A 12,415-nucleotide genomic window follows, 5' to 3' on the forward strand; every position below is an offset into this window, starting at 1 on the left:
ATTCAAATATATATAATTCAACTGGAGTTTACAAATTAAAATGCAATAGTTGCCCACATTTTTACATAGGACAGACAGGAAGATCTTTTCATACAAGATACAACGAACATATTAAAGCTATAACCAAACCTTACATTACATCAAATTATGCAGATCACATTATCGACAATAATCATGACTACAATAATATAGAAACAGATATGGAAATTTTACACATCACACCAAAACGTTCACAGTTAAACATCCTAGAACAATACGAAATATATAAGAATACAATAGCACACCCACAATATATACTTAATACGCAACTACAGTTCAATACGCACACATTGTTTGACGTCATAGTACGTCATAGCATACAGACAACCAACCCCCCACCATAGGAGCAACACACCCCCACCCCTACCATCGACAACTGCACATCGCAGAGCCAAAATCAGCAGTGGTTCAAGAGACACTGAAGACGACGACAAATAGCGTCGAAACGGGCCGTCTGTCGAAGGTAAATACCTTTTTAACAATTTTAACATTTTTAACGTGTGACAGAGTAAATTTTATGTTTTTAACAAAGTGTTAACGAGAACTTTAATCAATTAAAAAGTTTATTATTAACAAACATTTAAAATTTAGAAACATAAACAACGCTGGGCATAAGAATAAAAAATGTTTCAGTACTTTTAAAGTACAAAATAATTAATGCAATTAATGTGCCTGTTTTTCAGAAAGTAGCTCCTCAAATCTGGAAATCTGGACTCACTATTCCATACACACACAGTTCAAACAAATTCCTTACTTTTGTTTTGATGGATATCATACACGAGAAACTTATTTTGCATAAATACGACGCTGGAAATGTTATATATATAAACGTATTTCTTGCATTCTTTTGATCCAAAATTAGTCTACACTCTGCGAAAAAAGTTTAATGTCAACATTCCATCAATAGGTACATAATATTTAAATGAAATTTTTCCTCATTTTTTCTGTAATTTCAGCCAGTTGAACGCAACTGTCTAAAAATAGATTCAGTATCCGTCTGTGACGTCCACACCTGTGGAGTAACGGTCAGCGAAATCAGGTGGCCCGGGTTCGAATCCCGATCGGGGCAAGTTACCTGGTTGAGTTTTTTTCCGGGGTTTTCCCTCAACCCAATACGAGTAAATGCTGGGTAACTTTCGGTGTTTGACCCCGGACTCATTTCACGGGCATTATCACCTTCCTTTTATTCAGACGCTAAATAACCAAGATGTTGATACAGCGTCGTAAAATAACCCAATAAAATTAAAATTAAAAATCCATCTGTGACTGTCGTAATTGTTTTGAGTTTATTCTGGAAAACATTTAAAACGTTGTTGATTAGAATTTTGGAAACTTAGTTACATGTCCGCAAAAACACAATAGGCATATTTGCTTATCATATTATGTTGCTAAATTTTCTATGAGCTCTTTAATGCACTGGAATGAATAAAATATCTTTTTGTCAAGTGATATTAATCAGGAAGCAATTGTTTTTTTTAAATCCGTTGATTTTATCCCTGGCTGTTACATAACATCTTGGCCTTGTAAACTATTATTCAAAGTGTGTAAGTGTTCCAAATATCAGCAAGGAAGATCAATCTAAGAAACCAAAGAAAACTGGAAAATTGGTTTGCAAATTCCGATTTCTCGTCTTGCACGTAAAGTCTTAGAAAAAAGTTTTGTCGCACAGATACTTTGTAAGTTCCAGGAAGGAGACAGTACGTATGATGAAACATACAACGAAACAAAACTAATTTTATGACCTCAACTGTTCGTTCTCTTGTGAACCAGGTTGCTCGTTCTCTTATCATGCGCACTGCCCTCTTTCTGGGACTTATAAAGTATCTGTGCGACAAAACTTTTTTCTAAGATTGTACCTGTAAGTTAAAAGTTCTGCTCTTAATTATAAAACTCGTTTCAGCACGTTACCCCACAAAGGCATGTTACTTCCGTGTGATAAAGAACATTTTTATATAACGAACTCATGTATTCACATATCGCTGAAAATACGACTTTGCAACGCTCTTCCTTTGATGGAATTTACCATTTTGTATTTAACTATTATCGTAGCGCCACGGTGGTAAGTAGAAATGATGTTTACTAAATATTTCATGTCATTATTGAACCATATACTGTACTTAATTTTGTCGTTATTTGTATTGTAACCACTGATTCTGAGCAAAATTATCGTTATTTTCGATTTCATAAGGATTATATTTTTAGAATGGAGTTTAGTATCGGGGAGGAGGGTCGCAAAAGAAAGTCTTGCCCAAAAATAGATCGCGCCTTCAAAAAGTTTGGAAACCACTGCCCTATGGGATTACAAAACAAATGAAGAAATAAAATAAGAGCTAAAAGTTGGAAGAAAAAAAATTACCCGTAATTTAAAAAAAAATTCAAAAACAAAGAAATGCAAAGAAAAATGTAAGAGAGACTAGCGTTGAGGTAGTGCCGGTGATATTGGAAGTGGTAATAGTTGAATTTGTGGAGATGAATCTGAAAAGTTGCTGATTTTATAGGCAAATTGTTGGGAAATGTAGTAAATTACATCTAAAATGAGAGGAACGTGGTAATGGAAATGCAAACGTTATGGTTTCTAGTGAAGGAAAGGTATGTAGGGATAAGAAACACACAATATGATGTAATGTGAAGAGTGCAAAACTAGTGTTTTTTGGCTTGTACGGAAGAGGGACCCCGTTGTTTACACTGAAGCCTGAGGCTTCTTGTGCTTACTATTCCTATTTTGTAAATGATTGGGTAGTAGAACGTCCGCGCTCTTGTACAAGTACAGCACGCCGCACCGTGAACTTAACTCTGTCTAAAGTATGGAAAGAAAACATTATGGTTTATTCAGCGTCACCGGTGTGCCGGAATTTTGTTCCGCAGGAGTTTTTTTACATGCCATGAAAATCTACTGACATGAGCCTGTCACATTTAAACACACTTAAATGCCATGGACCTGGGCCGGGATCGAATCCGCAACCTCGAGTACAGAAGGCCAGCGCTATACTAAGTATGAATTATTTTATTTTTTAGTTTATTTTAGTTGGTTATTTAACGACGCTGTATCAACTACTAGGTTATTTAGCGTCGATGAGATTGGTGATAGCGAGATGATATTTGGCGAGATGAGGCCGAGGATTCGCCATAGATTACCTTGCATTCACATTACGGTTGGGGAAAACCTCGGAAAAAACCCAACCAGGTAATCAACCCAAGCGGGGATCGAACCCGCGCCCGAACGCAACTTCAGACCGGCAGGCAAGCACCTTAACCGTCTGAGCCACGCCGTGGCTAGCATGGATGATGATGATGATGTTGATATGTGAATTAATGATGGCGAAATGAGTACGAGGTTCAACGTCGAAAGTTATCCAGCAATTTTGCTTCAATTGGTTGAGGGAAAACCCCGGAAAAAACTCCAACCAGGTAACTTGTCTCAATCAGGATTTCCACCCGGAACCGCTCGTTTCACGGCCAGACGTGCTAACCGTTACTCCACAGCGGTGGACAAAACTTGTATTAATTCAATAACCACTGAAAAATAGTGAAGCACAACAAATGATAATGAAATAAATACACTGTTTCCACAACGTAACTTCGTTTAAACGTCCGCCGTTACGCTAGCCAGTACTGACATCACCAAACATAAATCATCATCCTATGAAAATCTTGCACAGATTCGTAAATGCAAGGCATTACAAAAATCTAAATTAACGTAACCTAACCTTTCACAGATTCGTATATGCAAGGCATAGCGTGAGTGAACACTAGCGCAAAATTTTCGTAATGTCACCAAAGTTGTGTTGGTTTCACTGGTAAAACAGTTGAAGATATAGAAGCGGAGTGGGAAGAGCACAACCTCAGCGCTAGTTTAGCCTAAATGTCTAAATCACGCAATGAATTCCGTTTCAACAGAATATCTGAAAAATATACAGTAACTAGTGGCTTGTATAGCAAATTGTGCAAATTAAGTTATTAGAAGCTCAAATAAAATGTTTTAAAATTTATTTTCCAGAAAGAATACCAGACATCTTAAAAGTTATTTGCTTGCATAATAATGAAATACACTCCACTGAAGATGTAACATTGAATGCAAAGGAATAAATCAATAAAATGCAACCCTGTTAAAATCGTTTCTCTATCAATGACTTCAGATATGTGGTCTATTGTTTATTGTTAATAAAATAACATTGACAGAAATACAATCTTAGTTCTTCCCTGAAGGAGTAAAAAACTCGAATTAGTGTTTATGTTGCTTCCATAAACGTTATATATAATTGAATCCTTTATAATGAAATGGCTTTTGGTAGGCGTATGATCTGGTTTGCTACGGTGGGAGGAATTTGATTCGTAGCTGGTTGCGGGAAATAAAATAACCATCATGGCAGCAAGAAGTGAAATGGCCTGATATTCTTTCTGCAGAAAATATTTCGCAGCGATCACAGATTTATCCATTAAACCTAATGAATGGATAACAATATTGTCCTTATTAATACCTGAATTTGGTTGCGGCTTTGCTGTTTCTTCTAGCAGTAACCCTTTCTTCCGTGGACACACGCCGAGCAACATATCTATCCGTTATGTTGTTGTAGCATTAGCTGCGTCTGGGGGATGCTTTCTATCTGACGCACTGCTTTCCAAGTGGTTATGTCCCATCCCGGTTTCCTCCTCCATCTGTAGGCTTGTGGCTGCAATCTTAGCTATTTTCTGAAAACATTTGAAGACTTTGCATGCAAATCTAGTTATTTCAGTTCAACGGAACGATCGAATCACGAATAATCACAAACACGTACTGTCCGCCACTATACACAGGATCGAGCAATGGAGGGAGGAAATTAGTCTCTTTCTTTTCAACGTCGCATGCGATTATAAGCTTCATGTCGAACTTTAAATAAGTGAGTTTGGATGCAAAGTCTTCATTTGCTGTACGGAATTGGACGTCTTCGTAATATTATAAAGCTGTTTAAAATAAAAAAGTAAAAGGGCCTCGTTAAGTAAGTAACTGTCACGTGACTACCTCCGTTTCGATGATCCTGCGACGTAACCACTCGGAAGGACAGTAACCGCATGAAATAGATATTAATTTTTATGTAGGCTAGTTCAAAGAAGCAGCTAAAATAGGAAATATAACTCCTTTGATAATGAAGTAATGACTCTTACATAGTACTGCATTATTACCTAGCATAATTGGAGAATGACGGATCAGCAAACCGTCATACAAAGCGATTAATTATAAAAAAATTATTATACTTTTAATAACTCTATTGTTATCTTACATAATTTTTGCAGCGTTTAGTAACAAATATAGGTTATGGCGGTAGTCAGATAGTAATAATAATAATAATAATAATAATAATAATAATAATAATAATAATAATAATAGTAATAATAATTCGTGGCGCTACAGCCTTTTAAGGTTCCAGACCGAACAGCCGGCGGGTGGCCGTTATAGCTGGCTTTTGTAACCGGATTTCGGTAACTATATGTGTGTGTCTAATACCTACCCACTTCACTTTGCGTGAATCGGGTTCCGCATATTGCGGATAGATGACAGGACTGTGGCCCATTTTCAAATTGCACACCACTTCGGCGAGCCACGTTATGCATGATGTGAAGAGTTATTTCGTGTACTATACTCTATACCAGATGTCTTTGGAGCAGATTATAACAAGGGTCTCGATTCATCTCATGTTATCGCTGCGCTCCTATTGGTTGGCAAGTCGTTACTTAGCTGATAGCGTTGTAGACACTAGCGCATGCATATCCTGGTTACGAAACGGTATTCAGGGATGCGTTCACGCCTACAGTTCTATTGCGTCTAGCATCTGTGCGGTGTATGAGTAGACGACAGCAGTACAACTAGTGACTGATGCAAGAAGGTATGTTCAAAGACACATTACTTTAATTCTCACGTTTCGTTATATGAACGTAGTCGGTCACTTAATTCATACATAGACATTTGGGGTGCTACGCATAGACATTTCGCTAGCCCGCGCAATGAGCGTACTAAACTAGCCCCGGCTATCGACTGATTACTTGTTCGCTGTTCATCCACCGGAAGCCCGCGCTAAGAATGTCTACGAATATGGCCCTTAGTATCGTGTGAACCGCGCTTTCTTGCATCTCGTTCCGTTGTTTATATCTGCTCCAAAGATATCTGGTACAGAGTTTAGGGTGAGTGTATGTTAAGTGTTCGTGTAAGTGTAGTGTAGGGAATGAGTGAGGATGATTATGAAGGTGAGGAAAGGAGAAGGGGAAACCCGGTGCCGGCACATAGGCTATTCCTGTCGAATAGCAACAAGAAGGCCGCCAGGTTTAACGTTCCCGTCCGACGGGCTAATCATTATCAACAGTGACTTATGCTTTCCCTTAATATGCACTGCGGAGAGATTTGGGATTTAACCCAGGCATATTGGTGTACAATTTAGTGCTTAGAAGTTATGCACCGCCATCTGTCCTAGTCCCCAGGTAGAAATTTTACAAGAAAATTTCTGACCCCGCCGGGAATCGAACCCGGGTCGGCTAATCTAGAGGTAGACACGCTCAGCGGAATTTTTCGGTAACTATTGTAGCTCCCCAAGTGCATTACGATGCTGGATGGACACTGTTCCCATATAATGGCCAAAATTTCATGAGAAAATTTCTTCCCCCTTGAGGATTCGAACCAGCGCGCATTCCATAACGCGAGTCATAGGCATATGCCTTAGACAACGACGCCACGGCGCGGGAATACATTATCAATAATACCATATTATAATTATTACGATTACAATTTATTAACAATATTTCTTGGAGGGAAAGTTCGTCAAAATAATAGTGTAACTAACTAGGCCTACATGCTCTGAACTTCTTGACCTTTGAAAATAAAGTAACATCTAGCAGGCTTGTATAGCGATAATGAATAAAAGACAAGAATCTGACCAAAACTCAATATTTATATGGCAAAAGCGACAACGATTATATCATGTCACTGAGGTAACATCGCCAGTGAGCTTGATTGGTAACCAGGAAACGTCATCACATCGTCCTCCTTTACTGTTTGTGTTAGCGGCGTGTCAACTGCAAATAAATCTAACCTTATGCAAATATGTGACGAAGGAGAAAAAGACATACCGCTGTAGTAATTATATTTGTGTAACGGATGATAACCAAATGCGTAATTTGTTCAGGACCAAACTAAAATCCGATCTAAAGACAGGATGAATACTGACTGCTGTTTTCTCTTACATTCTTCTGTAATTCCCAGTATGAACGGGAGCAAATGTCATTACATCGTTCAGTGTTCACATTATCACTATCACTACCATCATCATTCAATTCTTCTTCCTTATTATATTGTATGGTTTAGAACTCTATACTATGAGGTATCATTATATTTTGAAAGTTGGCAACTTTCTCATCTTTTTTTCGGGTTTTCAGGGTGGTCTTTTCCAATACACTCTTGATTATATCTCGCTAGCAATCAATATTCAGCACTTCTTGTATATTTAGTAATTCGTGGCGCTAAAGGCCCGGCCAGCCGACTGTTGGTCCGCATTTCTCAGCAGAAATCAACGATCATCCAACCAAAATGGGATAGGTGTGGCCAGCACGATGATCCCCCCACTCGTTATAGCTGGTTTCAAAAGCCGGATTTCGCTACCAATTGTAGCTCCCCAAATTCGTCATTATGCTGACGGGCACCGGGTCCATACAATGGCAGAAACTGCATGAGAAAATTCCTTCCCCATAAGGACTAGAACCAGCACTTAAGTCTATTCTGTAACGTGAGTCCTAGATGTGATGCTTTAGATGAGACCACGACGCTACGGAGCGGGACCTTTTTGTAAACGTATTATATTACGGTAATTATGTAGGCCTATATCTTGAACCATAGTTGAGACTTATTGTTGTTATAACCGACTATTTTCTTCTTCTTCTTCTTCTTCTTCTTCTTCTTCTTGCTTGTGTTCTCTTTCGAGTGTTGAGTTTTTAACAAGTTTCCATTTTTCCCTATCGTTCCACAGTTGAGTTCCATCTACTTCATGCTATTCTTTTCCGCTCCTTTCGATGTCCTTCTTAACTTGATCCAGCTATCTGCTTCTTGGTCTTCCTCTTGGTTTCTTTCCCATTTCTATCGGTTTCAGAGCTTTTCTGAAACTTCCACATGATCAAGTCATCCCAGTCGTCGTTCTTCCAGACTAATCTGTAAATTTCTAACTCCTAATTCTTCTCTCATATTTTTGTATTTTATTCATTCTTGTTTCACTCTCGGTTCCTTTCGGAAATCTCATCTCTATAGCCTGAAATCTACTATTTTTTTTTGTAAATATCTATGTCTCAGCACTGCATGCCAAAATAGGATTGTAATAAGTCTTATACATTAACTGCCTACAGTTTACATTTTACAGGTATATCTTTGTTTCGTAGCATATCTTTTCATCAGCTGATAAAACTTTGAACTTGACTGTGTTATTCTGTCAGTTTCCTCTTCAATGTTGCCATTTTTTACTAAGTTTGCTTCCCAGATAAATAATATTCAATATTTGTGTTTCTCTAGGCCACTCAATTACATAAAATGATATTGCTCAAGAGGAGCATGGAAACTGCGTAATGTACTTAATACGCAACAATAAGTATAAAACAAACTCAATGTAAAAGGCCATATAAGCAAAGACTTACCTGGAGGTAAGTCTGTACAGGTTTATCTCCAGAAGGTGTGTCTGAATTGGATGATTGCCCATACATGCTCAGACTTACCTCCTTTACCAAGAAGACGTAAGAGGTCGGTTGAAATCATTATTATTTTCCTGACGTTTACTAATATCTTTTTTTTTTTTGTAAATGTCTCTGTCTCAGCACTGTATGTCAAAAGAGGTTTGTAACAGTCTTGTACATTAACTGCGTACAGTTCACAGATATATCTTTGTTTCTTAGATGCGATCACTCGATGAATGTAATTCTTCCATGGTTCTGCGTTCATTTGTTCGCGATTCCTTGGCGATATTTTCAAATAGGATACCTATAGTCTAGTTTCGGTCTTTTTAAGTGTTATTATACCTTTTTTAATTTTCTATAAGCATGAAAAATGTTTATGCATTTATGTAGTATATTCTAAGAAAATTGCATGATAATAGTTCCTTAAATCTGAACTTTCATAGCTACAGTGAACTGCAAAACGTAACAATGAAATCTCGACCAGATGCTTGCAGTATTGTTTGTTTTTGTTTACTTGTTCTGCCACTTAATTTGGAGAGCGCTACAGTCAGAAAATTTCAAGCAGTCATAGAAGTCTGGAGGCTTGTCTCAAGGCCAAAAGCCTTGATACTTTTCGCTCATACACGAGGAGACTTGCCTGTGGATTTAGGTTTGCACAGACTTACCTCCAAGTAAGTATGTGCGTGTATGGGGCCATTAAGACAAAGCTGACAAGAGGTAGTAAAACGTTTACGAGTACGTTAAGTTCAATACATCCTATGCATCGCCTTATTTAAGTTTTTTTAACATTTCCAGAACAAAGATTTTATACGAGTCTTGTATTTGTTCAAAACATGTTTCGCTCAACTTTTAAACATGATATTTTAAACATAGATTGTAAATAATTATTTGGCATTATGGACTGTGTCTTAGAATTTACTGTTTACGACGTTTTGGAACTACTTAGGGTTACACCACCCAAGACTAAGAAGGTCGCCTACTCTGTCATACCCCAATAACTAAAACAATTGCACCAATAGGCCTATTGCAAAAGTGAACCTTAGGTCACAGTTTATACTGAAAACAAATTCTTGAACATTTCCGTAGATTAGAATTCAATGTGATATAAACCCGCGCTTAAGGGGGGAGGTAGGCTTACACTTTTCGCTAGTATAATGTCACTATATTTCAAATTTTTTCTCAGAATCTATAAACTCTGGAAACAAAAAACTTCCATGCTTAATATACACTATCTGTACATCAATAAATAATGTTAATGTTTTTGAATCCCAATAGTTGTCTTTTTTTTACCTGTGAAACATTTGGTAGACATTTTTCCAGTTGATCAGCGTTTACATAATAAACCAAAACGTACTTAAGAAATCTTAATGACACTTTGCATGGATGTAAAGTTCTCTTATGTGAACAACATACAATAAAATCTTTAAGATAGAGTTAATAGTTTATTTATAAAAATAATATTTTTCAAAAATGTTTAAAAAGAAATTAATATAAAATAAAAAATTACATATATCTTTTTAAAACTAACGTGTTAGGGATTTTACTCTATGTTGTACACATGTTTATTAAAATATACCAAAAGAAGAATTACATCAAAATCAAAATATTTGAGTAATTTTTGTTATGCAAACGCTGCCCGGCTCAACAAAATTCTAAAAAATTTTCAAAACCATTAAAATTGTTTATTGTGTGTATATATAGGGTGTATTAATCATGCCCATGTTTATTTCCAGAGGATCTACGGATTCTGAGAGAAAACAATGTTGAAATATAGTAAAATTATACTAGCGAAATGTGTACTTCCCCTCTTAAGACGTGCAGAACTCTTTGCTGTCACTGATTCGACTATACCTAATATCACTGCAGTAAAGAAACACAATACATAACCTACTGGGAATCTTTGAAGTACTCTTCAACGATACGAAATAATTTTTGAAAATCTTATAATAGAACTGTTGCCCCAACAACCCGGCTAAACATAAGACAATAGCAACGTTCAGTATTTGTGGTTTTGGTAGTTGTAGCAGTTAATCGATTCTAAGTCGTGCGCTACATTTGTACGTATTGGAACTGGTTCTACGTAACTGCGTGAAAACTGCCTCCAGTTATGCAATTTATTATAGAAACGTATTGGGTGTGTTGAACGCGCCAGGTGATACACCCAACCACAATCAGAGTTCATGTTGTGAAACAGACTTCATCCACCGCCCAATCAACTAATATTTTCTTTCTCTTTGTTTCAGGTAAGCATACTTAGGCCTACTCCGAAGGGACATTGTGAAATAAACTTTAAGTAGTACCGGTAAGTGAATCAACGTACTGCATGTAAATGTATATTAGAAATTTGTTCTTATACAAAATGAATATTAACCCGACTTGATAGCTTACGTTGCAAAGCACTGTCTTACATTCATTTCATTTAGTGTTCTGCCCAAGGGCAGATCTTTCACTGCAAACCCGGATTTCTCTAATCTTTCCTATTTTCTGCTTTCCTCTTTGTCTCCTATAATCCATATATTTAATGTCGTCCATCATCTGATATCTTCTTCTGTCCCGAACTCTTCTCACGTTCACCATTCCTTCCAGTGCATCCTTCAGTAGGCAGTTTCTTCTCAGCCAGTGTCCCAGCCAATTCCTTTTCCTCTTCCTGATCAGCTTCAGCATCATTCTTTCTTCGCCGACTCTTTCCAACACAGCTTCATTTCTTATTCTGTCTGTCCACTTCACACGTTTCTTTCTTCTCCATATCCACATTTCAAATGCTTCTATTCGCTCCTTAATGTCGTCTATCATCTGGTATCTTCTGCCTCGAACTCTTCTTCCGTTCACCATTCCTTCCAGTGCATCCTTCAGTAGGCAGTTTCTTCTCAGCCAGCGTCCCAGCCAATTCCTTTTCCTCTTCCTGATCAGCTTCAGCATCATTCTTTCTTCGCCCACTCTTTCCAACACAGCTTCATTTCTTATTCTGTCTGTCCACTTCACACGTTTCTTTCTTCTCCATATCCACATTTCAAATGCTTCTATTCGCTCCTTAATGCCGTCTATCATCTGGTATCTTCTGCCTCGAACTCTTCTTCCGTTCACCATTCCTTCCAGTGCATCCTTCAGTAGGCAGTTTCTTCTCAGCCAGCGTCCCAGCCAATTCCTTTTCCTCTTTCTGATCAGCTTCAGCATCATTCTTTCTTCGCCCACTCTTTCCAACACAGCTTCATTTCTTATTCTGTCTGTCCACTTCACACGTTCCATTCTTCTTCATATCCATATTTCAAATGCTTCTATTCGCTTCTCTTCACTTCGTCGTATTCTTCCCCATACAATGCCACACTCCATACAAACCACTTCACTGTCTTACAATGACAATCATTTACAAAGCTATTATTAAAAGGGGAGGTGTAAACGTTTAGTGAAATTCGTTTTTTTATATCACAGCTACTATCAAAGCTAAATGAGCAAACATTTTAATGCTTAATAAACAGATATTGCATTTTATAAAACATTTTTCCGAATATTAAAATAGCTAATAATTACATGTCAAAATAATATCAAATTTGCCTAATTTTTTATAACCGTAAAACTTTACATAATAAAATATACAATTAATTAAATATCTGCATGATTATTTTACGGAAATGTTTTAAAGACCTACATCAACACCATAGTCTAGGATCTTTCACCTATTCGTTCTAGAAACATTTTT

The 12,415-nt window shown here is 37.2% G+C and overlaps 1 protein-coding gene across 4 annotated transcripts in view; it reads left to right on the forward strand.

The window, feature by feature from the left end:
* Positions 1–12,415, forward strand: part of LOC138698012 (uncharacterized) — a 328,549-nt gene that overhangs the window by 91,387 nt on the left and 224,747 nt on the right. Inside the window, exon 2 of one of the 4 annotated variants that reach the window (XR_011331658.1) lies at positions 10,962–11,020. The exons of the other annotated variants lie outside the window; for them this stretch is intronic. The gene's annotated coding sequence lies outside the window, so the exon portion shown is untranslated. The remainder of the gene's footprint in view (positions 1–10,961; positions 11,021–12,415) is intronic. 4 annotated transcript variants of the gene reach the window in all.

The sequence above is a fragment of the Periplaneta americana genome, chromosome 1 (assembly GCF_040183065.1).
Source record: "Periplaneta americana isolate PAMFEO1 chromosome 1, P.americana_PAMFEO1_priV1, whole genome shotgun sequence".
NCBI lineage: Eukaryota > Metazoa > Arthropoda > Insecta > Blattodea > Blattidae > Periplaneta > Periplaneta americana.